The sequence below is a fragment of the Piliocolobus tephrosceles genome, chromosome 1 (assembly GCF_002776525.5).
Source record: "Piliocolobus tephrosceles isolate RC106 chromosome 1, ASM277652v3, whole genome shotgun sequence".
In the NCBI taxonomy this organism is placed as follows: domain Eukaryota; kingdom Metazoa; phylum Chordata; class Mammalia; order Primates; family Cercopithecidae; genus Piliocolobus; species Piliocolobus tephrosceles.
In genome coordinates this window covers 92595304-92602049 of record NC_045434.1, presented here as the reverse complement: position 1 = coordinate 92602049, position 6746 = coordinate 92595304, and positions in this window count along the sequence as shown.

Below are 6746 nucleotides of genomic sequence, written 5' to 3'. Positions count from 1 at the left end.
GGTTTGCCCCCCGCCCCCCCAGGTCCCCCTCCCTCCGCCCAATAAGGACATAAACTTCAACCCCTTCGTCCAGCCAGTCCCTGCAGAGCGCAGATGGGTCCCTCCCTCCTTTTTTGCCCCCTTCCTCCAAACTCTTACTTAGCTCTCCTAGCCTTTTCCACCCTCCTCCTTTCCCTCCTTCTTTCCTTCTCTCTGTCTCCCTTCACCTGCCGCGGTCCCTCTCTTCCCCCCTTTCTCCTGCCCCTATCTCTCCCAGTCCACCTTAACTCAAACTCCGCCCCAGGCCCCCATCCAGCCCTTTGCCGCTGCTGTGCCCGCCCCCTGCACGCCACCGCCCTGTCCGCCCATTGGCCTGAATACCCGCTCATCTCCAGTGGGTCTCGCCTTGCTTTCGTCCAGGGAGGGGGCGGAGCCGAGGGGCTGGCCTGGAACCTGGAGAGGAGGGGGGAGGGGGCAGTGTCCGCAGCGGCCAGGGAACCAAGCACCCCCTACAGGGGCTCCCTCTCCTCCAAGAGGGGCTTCTGCAGGGTCAGGACCTCAGGAGGGAAGGGTATGAGAGGTTAGGGATAGGCTGGGTGGGAGTGAATTGGGGACTTAGGGTCTTGAGGGAGGGGGTCCCGTGAGGGGCTATAATCAGGTCAGGGACCTACAAGGGAGGGGGAGGGGGAGCCACCAGGCCTTCAGCTCCGGCCCCTACGCTCCACCCCCTCTCGGAGGGAGCCGGGGAGTTGAGCCTGCGGGCGCCCTGCGTCCCTCCCCACGCGTGACGGTGCCCCGCGGGGAGGGAAGGGCGCCCCGGGCAAGCAGCCTCTGTGCTGTCGCCAGTGCCCGCTGCGGCCTTGGCATTGTCGGAGGGGAGGGGCCCAGTCTGCGAAGGGGGAGGGGGCGCGCTCACGCTTTTGCTCCCCAACTCCATCCTGGGTTCCCTAAGTGGAGAAACTGAGTCTCCACCGAGGAGGGATATCTTGACGTGGATTCGCTCAGAGACCCAGGTGGCGAGGGGTGCCTGGATGTTTTGGGATGTGTGGTACGTGTAGGTTTTGGGGAGGACCGGTATAAATACTTGGGAGCCCCCCAACTGAGAAAGGTAGCGGGTGAAGGATGTTTCCGACTGAGCCTGCGGAGCTGCGTACCCCAAAGGGCCCCTCCCACTACTGTCAAACGGAATCAAATCAGGCTACCTAGGGCCAGGTTTGGCTCCCCCGCGACAAGCCAGGCCGAACCGGGTCGGACTCGCTTTCCCCTCCCAACCCCCCTCCGCAGGGGGCCTCCCTCCCTTTCCAGCAGGTGGCTCCTCGGGACACCAGCTCAACCTGTTGGACCACAATGGGCGGCGCCAGGGGGGCCCTGGCCCTCACCCGGGCTGACCCGGGATCCCCGCGCATGAGGGGCGGAGTCCAGGTCCCTCCCTCCCTCTTTCTCCCTCTCTCCCTCTCCGCGCCGGGCCGTGACTCAGCCTCGGGGCCGCTGCCCTGCGCCCCAGCCAGGGGCGGAAAGTGTGAGGCGCCCCTGAGGGCTCAGGCCAAACCAAACAGCCCCCCACCCCAGACATTATCTCACTGGAGAATTAGGGGGGCTATAAGAAGGAGGAGGTAGCTGCAGGCATGGGGCGCTCTGGCTCGAGTAATCCGCTCCGGGTTTTCCTAGCGTCCCTGACCCCCTTGGGTCCCGAGGCCGGTCACTGCTCCGGGTTTTCTTCTCAGCCCCGCCGGACAGATTCTGGTCCGGAGGGGCCGGGAGCCGGTGGGGTCCAGGCCGGGGTTTTCCCCTTCCTACTCCAGCCGTCCGGGTAGTGCAGGCCTGGCGAAGGGCTGTGCTAGGAGCTAGGCGGCAGTGCCACAAGTGAAATGGAGAGGGGGCTGCTTTGGGGAGGAAGGGGGATAGCCAAAAAAAGGGGGCGGGGGACAGGGGGTGGGAACGTGGCCCGGGGAGGGCAGGGCCAGGGCTTCCAGAGGCAATATCAGGGCGGGCTCCCTGGCACCAGCCTTTGGGTACAGAAACTCGAAAGGTGCCCAGTGCCTCAGGCTTGCCTCGCCCAACTTCCCCCCTGAGGGTCGCGTTCTGCGTCTGGCTGAACATGACTGATCTTTCTGCGGCTAGATTGCCACTCCCCACCTCATTCCCAATAGTCCGGGAACCCTCAGTTAGTTCCTCAGTGACGCCCACCCTCCCATGTCTCTTTTTTTCTCCTGGTGCAAATAGCTCCCCTCCTTACTCAGAAATCGGAGTGGGGAACCCCTACTTGAAATTCCCTCTTACCCCAACCCCTAACCACGCCAAACGACCGAAACAGCGGCGGTAGAGAAACGCTGATTGGGGACCCCGCCCCCTCCCATGAAGCCCCTGCTAGGCCCCAGGGGCCGGCCGCCCCCGCCCCGCCACCAGGCCCAGACTGGAACTGGGAGCTGGAGGGCAAGTGAGGGGCCTGCAGGGGCCGCCTGGGGATAGGGGAGCGTCCCAGATCCTCACGTTAAGACTTAAACTTTTAGGTGACCAGCTAGACCTTAATATTTGGGGAGAGTAGCACGAGTTGGACAAATACTCAGAGAAGGAAGTGTTTACCCTAAGAGAGGGATGAAAGCCCCGAGTGGGAGGACTGAATACCTGGGGCTGGGGACAGCCACTCGGAGTGAGGGCCAGGTGCCTGGACTGACTGGGCCACGTGCGCCAAAGGGTAGAAGCATAGAAGTTAGATGCCTGCGGAACCTGGGGGAAAGAGGCCTTCAGGTGGCGAGAAAGGCGAGGCTTTGCCTGGGTGGGGTCCTGCGTGAGTGGGTCTGGGGGACTGTTTCGGAATGTGGAGAACTGAGCTGCAAGCGGAGCGTCAGCCTGCGCCCGGCGCCCACCTCTTCCCCGCTGCTCCCCCCGATCCTCGACTGCCTCCGCTTCCCTCGAAAAACCCGCCGCCCAGGAAACCGCTGGGGGCGCTCAGACCGCAGACCCCCCCACGCCCCCCGCCCCCCAGCGCTCCCACCGCGACCGCCCAACCCACCTGAAGGGGCCGTGGCCGCCAGGGGTACCCCCCTCCCGCCGACTCCCCCCAACACCTGCGGGTGGCACTATTTATAACTCCGCGCCTATTCCGGGCCTCTGGGTTGGAGCCGGCTGCCGCGCAGCGCTAATCGCCGCCGGGATCTCTGCGCCCCCCAAGGCCGGGGGAGGTAAATTTAGCTTCAGGAAGCTCAGGGGAACATTTTCCAAAACTCCACGTCCCAGAGAAGGCGAGAGAACCCCTCTGCACTCAGCCTCCCTCCGATCAGCCACCAGGAGGCGCAGGTCCCCGGCTCCTCGAACCCAGCCAGCTAGGAGGTATGGTCGCTTCTTTGAAGCTGGGGTAGGCGAAGGGCTGAGGGCGAATGATGGAAAGGAACTGAGGCCGGAGAATGGCTGGAGGAACGGGTACGCTCCAAGGCTGGCGAACACTCTAGAGTCTGAGAGTAACTGACAAAGTGGGTGGGGGAAAATAACTCACATGCAAGAGAGATGTAAATAGGATGTAAGTAAGAGCCTATGCCCATGCCAGGCGCGGTGGCTCTCGCCTGTAATCTCAGCACTTCGGGAGGCAGAGACGGGTGGAACACCTGAGGTCAGGAGTTGGAGACCAGCTTGACCAACATGGTGAAACCCCGTCTCTAGTAAAAATACAAAAATTAGCCAGTCGTGGTGGCACACGCCTGTAATCCCAGCTACTCGGGAGGCTGAAGCAGGAGAATTGCTTGAACCTGGGAGGCAGAGGTTGCCGTGAGCCGAGATCGCGCCATTGCACTCCAGTCTGGGCAACAAGAGCGAAACTCTGTCTCAGAAAACAAAACAAAACAAAAGCCTATGCCCTTGGGGGTGGGCCTGCGCTCTGGCGCTGTCAGTGAAATGATTGCCACATCCTCCTTTCTGCCGGCCTGTTGGTGTTGGGAAAATGTGGGACACCCCCACCCACGCCTCCCCACCGCCAGATTATTGCTGTGATACCCAGTTTATTGCCCGCCGCTCCTCAGACCCTTGGGCCCTGATCCCTCTCCTCCACCTGTTTCTCGCATGCCAACGAGGGTCCTGTATCCGATGTAATCCGCCGGGAATCCTGGATATCAGGCTTCTCCTCTTGCTGTTGTACTTGGGGGTCACATCCAGCTGGTCCCTCCTGCCTCCATTCCTACTCCACCCATTCCCCCACCCCCTGTGACCATTAGAGGGCACCGGGGCACCGAGGGGTATGCGAGGTTTTAATGGCAAAGACCGCAATTACTTTTGCACCAACCTAATATTTTGTACCCTGTCTCCTTCACCTCCTTCCCACCTCACTCCACTTGAGTTCCTGAGGGAGTAGTTTGGACACTCAAAACCTGAGTTGCCCTAGTTGGGGAGAGAAGACTTGTGGGGGAACAGCCACAGAGTAGGCAGCCGTGGGCCGGGAAAGATCTCTTGGCCTGTGTAGATTAGGTGAAAGGGCTGCAGCTGAAACCTCCAAATGGGCTGAGAACAGGGAGCTTAGGGCTGAGGTGGAAGTGGCATGGAGTGGGTGCAGAGTGGGGTGGTGGTACCCTCCATGCTTTTGCTTGCATGGCCCTGCCTCCAGGCCACTTTGGCCACCATCTCCATGCAACAGCAGCTCAGAAGAGGAAGGCAGGCTCATTAGGAGAAGCAGTGAGTTGGTGATCTGAAAATCTGGGTTCGCTAAATGACTCCTTTACTGCAGTGTGCTGTGTATGTCCTTGGGTGAATCCTTTCACCTCTTTGGGCCTATTTCCTTCATGTTAACATGGGATAATTGCTGAAGTGGACTTCCGTGGTGCCCAAAGCACTCTGTGTTGTGAAAAGGGCTCTCTGAATGGTATCTGAGGTTTCTGTTATTCTCCAGTCTTTACACTGTCAAAGCCCTCTTTCCCACTCACATTCTCCTTGGGCCACTGGCAGTCTCACTCCCCCTGCTGCTCTCTATCAGCCATCTCACCACAGGCCACAGCCCTGGACTCCGCCTTCCTCTACCCACCACTTCCCCAGTGGTCTCTGCCAGACTTCCCCTCCCCTGGCAAAGGCCCTTGAGCTCAGACCTCAGACTCCAGGATCCACCTCGAGGCACTGCCCCGCTTGGGGGGAGTGAGGCCTAAGAAAGGAAAAGAAGGCAGTAGGCCAGGGTCTGAGTCGGGAAAGGAAGGGCTGGAGCTGGCCAAATAGGGTACAGGCTCTGAGGGGGAAGAAAGAGCCCCAGATTTGTGGGAGGGTAAATTCTGACTACTCCCATCACTGGGACCAGGTAAGAGCCTCTCAATGGACCAGCTAAGAGCACTAAGCTGCATTTTGTGGATGCCTAAAGAGATGCACTGAGGCCGGGCACGGTGGCTCATGCTTGTAATCCCAGCACATTGGGAGGCTGAGGTGGGAGGATCACTTGAAGTCAGGAGTTCGAGACCAGCCTGGCCAACATGGTGAAACCCTGTCTCTACTACAAATATCAAAATTGGCTGGGCGTGGTGGCTCACGCCTGTAATCCCAGCACTTTGGGAGGCCGAGGTGGGTAGATCAGGAGGTCAGGAGATCAAGACCATCCTAGCTAACACGGTGAAACCCCATCTCTACTAAAAATACAAAAAATTAGCCAGGCATGGGGGTGGGCGCCTGTAGTCCCAGCTACTCAGGAGGCTGAGGCAGGAGAATGGCGTGAACCCGGGAGGTGGAGCTTGCAGTGAGCCGAGATCGTGTCCCTGCACTCCAGCCTGGGTGACAGAGCGAGACTCTGTCTCAAAAAAAAAAAAAAAAAAAAAATTGAAATTAGCAGGACATGATGGTGCATTCCTGTAATCCCAGCTACTCAGGAGGCTGACATAGGAAAATCACTTGAAACCGGGAGATGGAGGTTGCAGTGAGCTGAGGTTGCACCATTGAACTCCAGCCTGGGTGCCAGAGTAAGAATCTGTCTCAAAAAAAAAAAAAAAAAAAAAAGATGCACTGACCTGCCAGAGATAAGAAATAAGCTCAAGTTAGAGTACTGTAGAGACTAGGCTGCTGTAAAAAAGAATGGACAAGCTCTCCATGTGTTGATGTGGGATCCTGAATCCTATCCAAGGTTTATCAAAGGAAAAGCAGCAAAGTGCAGAACAATGTGGAGAGTATGTTAACTAACTAGGAAGAGTAATATATCCAGAATCCAGCCACCCCTCACTACTGCTTTTGCTATAAACCTGGTCCGAGACCACCAACATGTCTGGCCTATATTGTGCCATTACCTCCTAATAGGTCACTCGTATTCTGCCTTTGCTCCCCTGAAGTCTGTTCTCAACACAGCAGCCAGCTTGAGCCTTTTAAATAAAAAAACTCATTTCATGCTCAACATCCTGCAATAGTTCCTCATTTCACTCAGCATAAAAGCTCAAATTCTTAGGCTCTCTATGACCCATTCCCAACGCCAGCTCGATTTCCACTTTTTTTTCCTATAGTGCCTATCTTCTAATAACATATACACACTTTAAAAAATGTTTCTAGTTTGTCCTGTCCGCCCCCTAAAATGTAAGCTTCACAAGTACAAGGATCTGTTTTGTTCACTGCTGTATCCAAAGACCCACACTGATATACAGTATACACTGAATAACTCAATATTTGTTGAATGAATGAAGATGCAGTCTATGCATAGACTGGAATGTTCTCCAAGAAACTGGTAACCATGGTTGCCTCCAGGGGCAGCACTAAGGGACTGGGGGATAGACCAGGAGACTTTCAACTATTAGAGTTCTTTTTTTTTTTTTTTTTTAAGACAA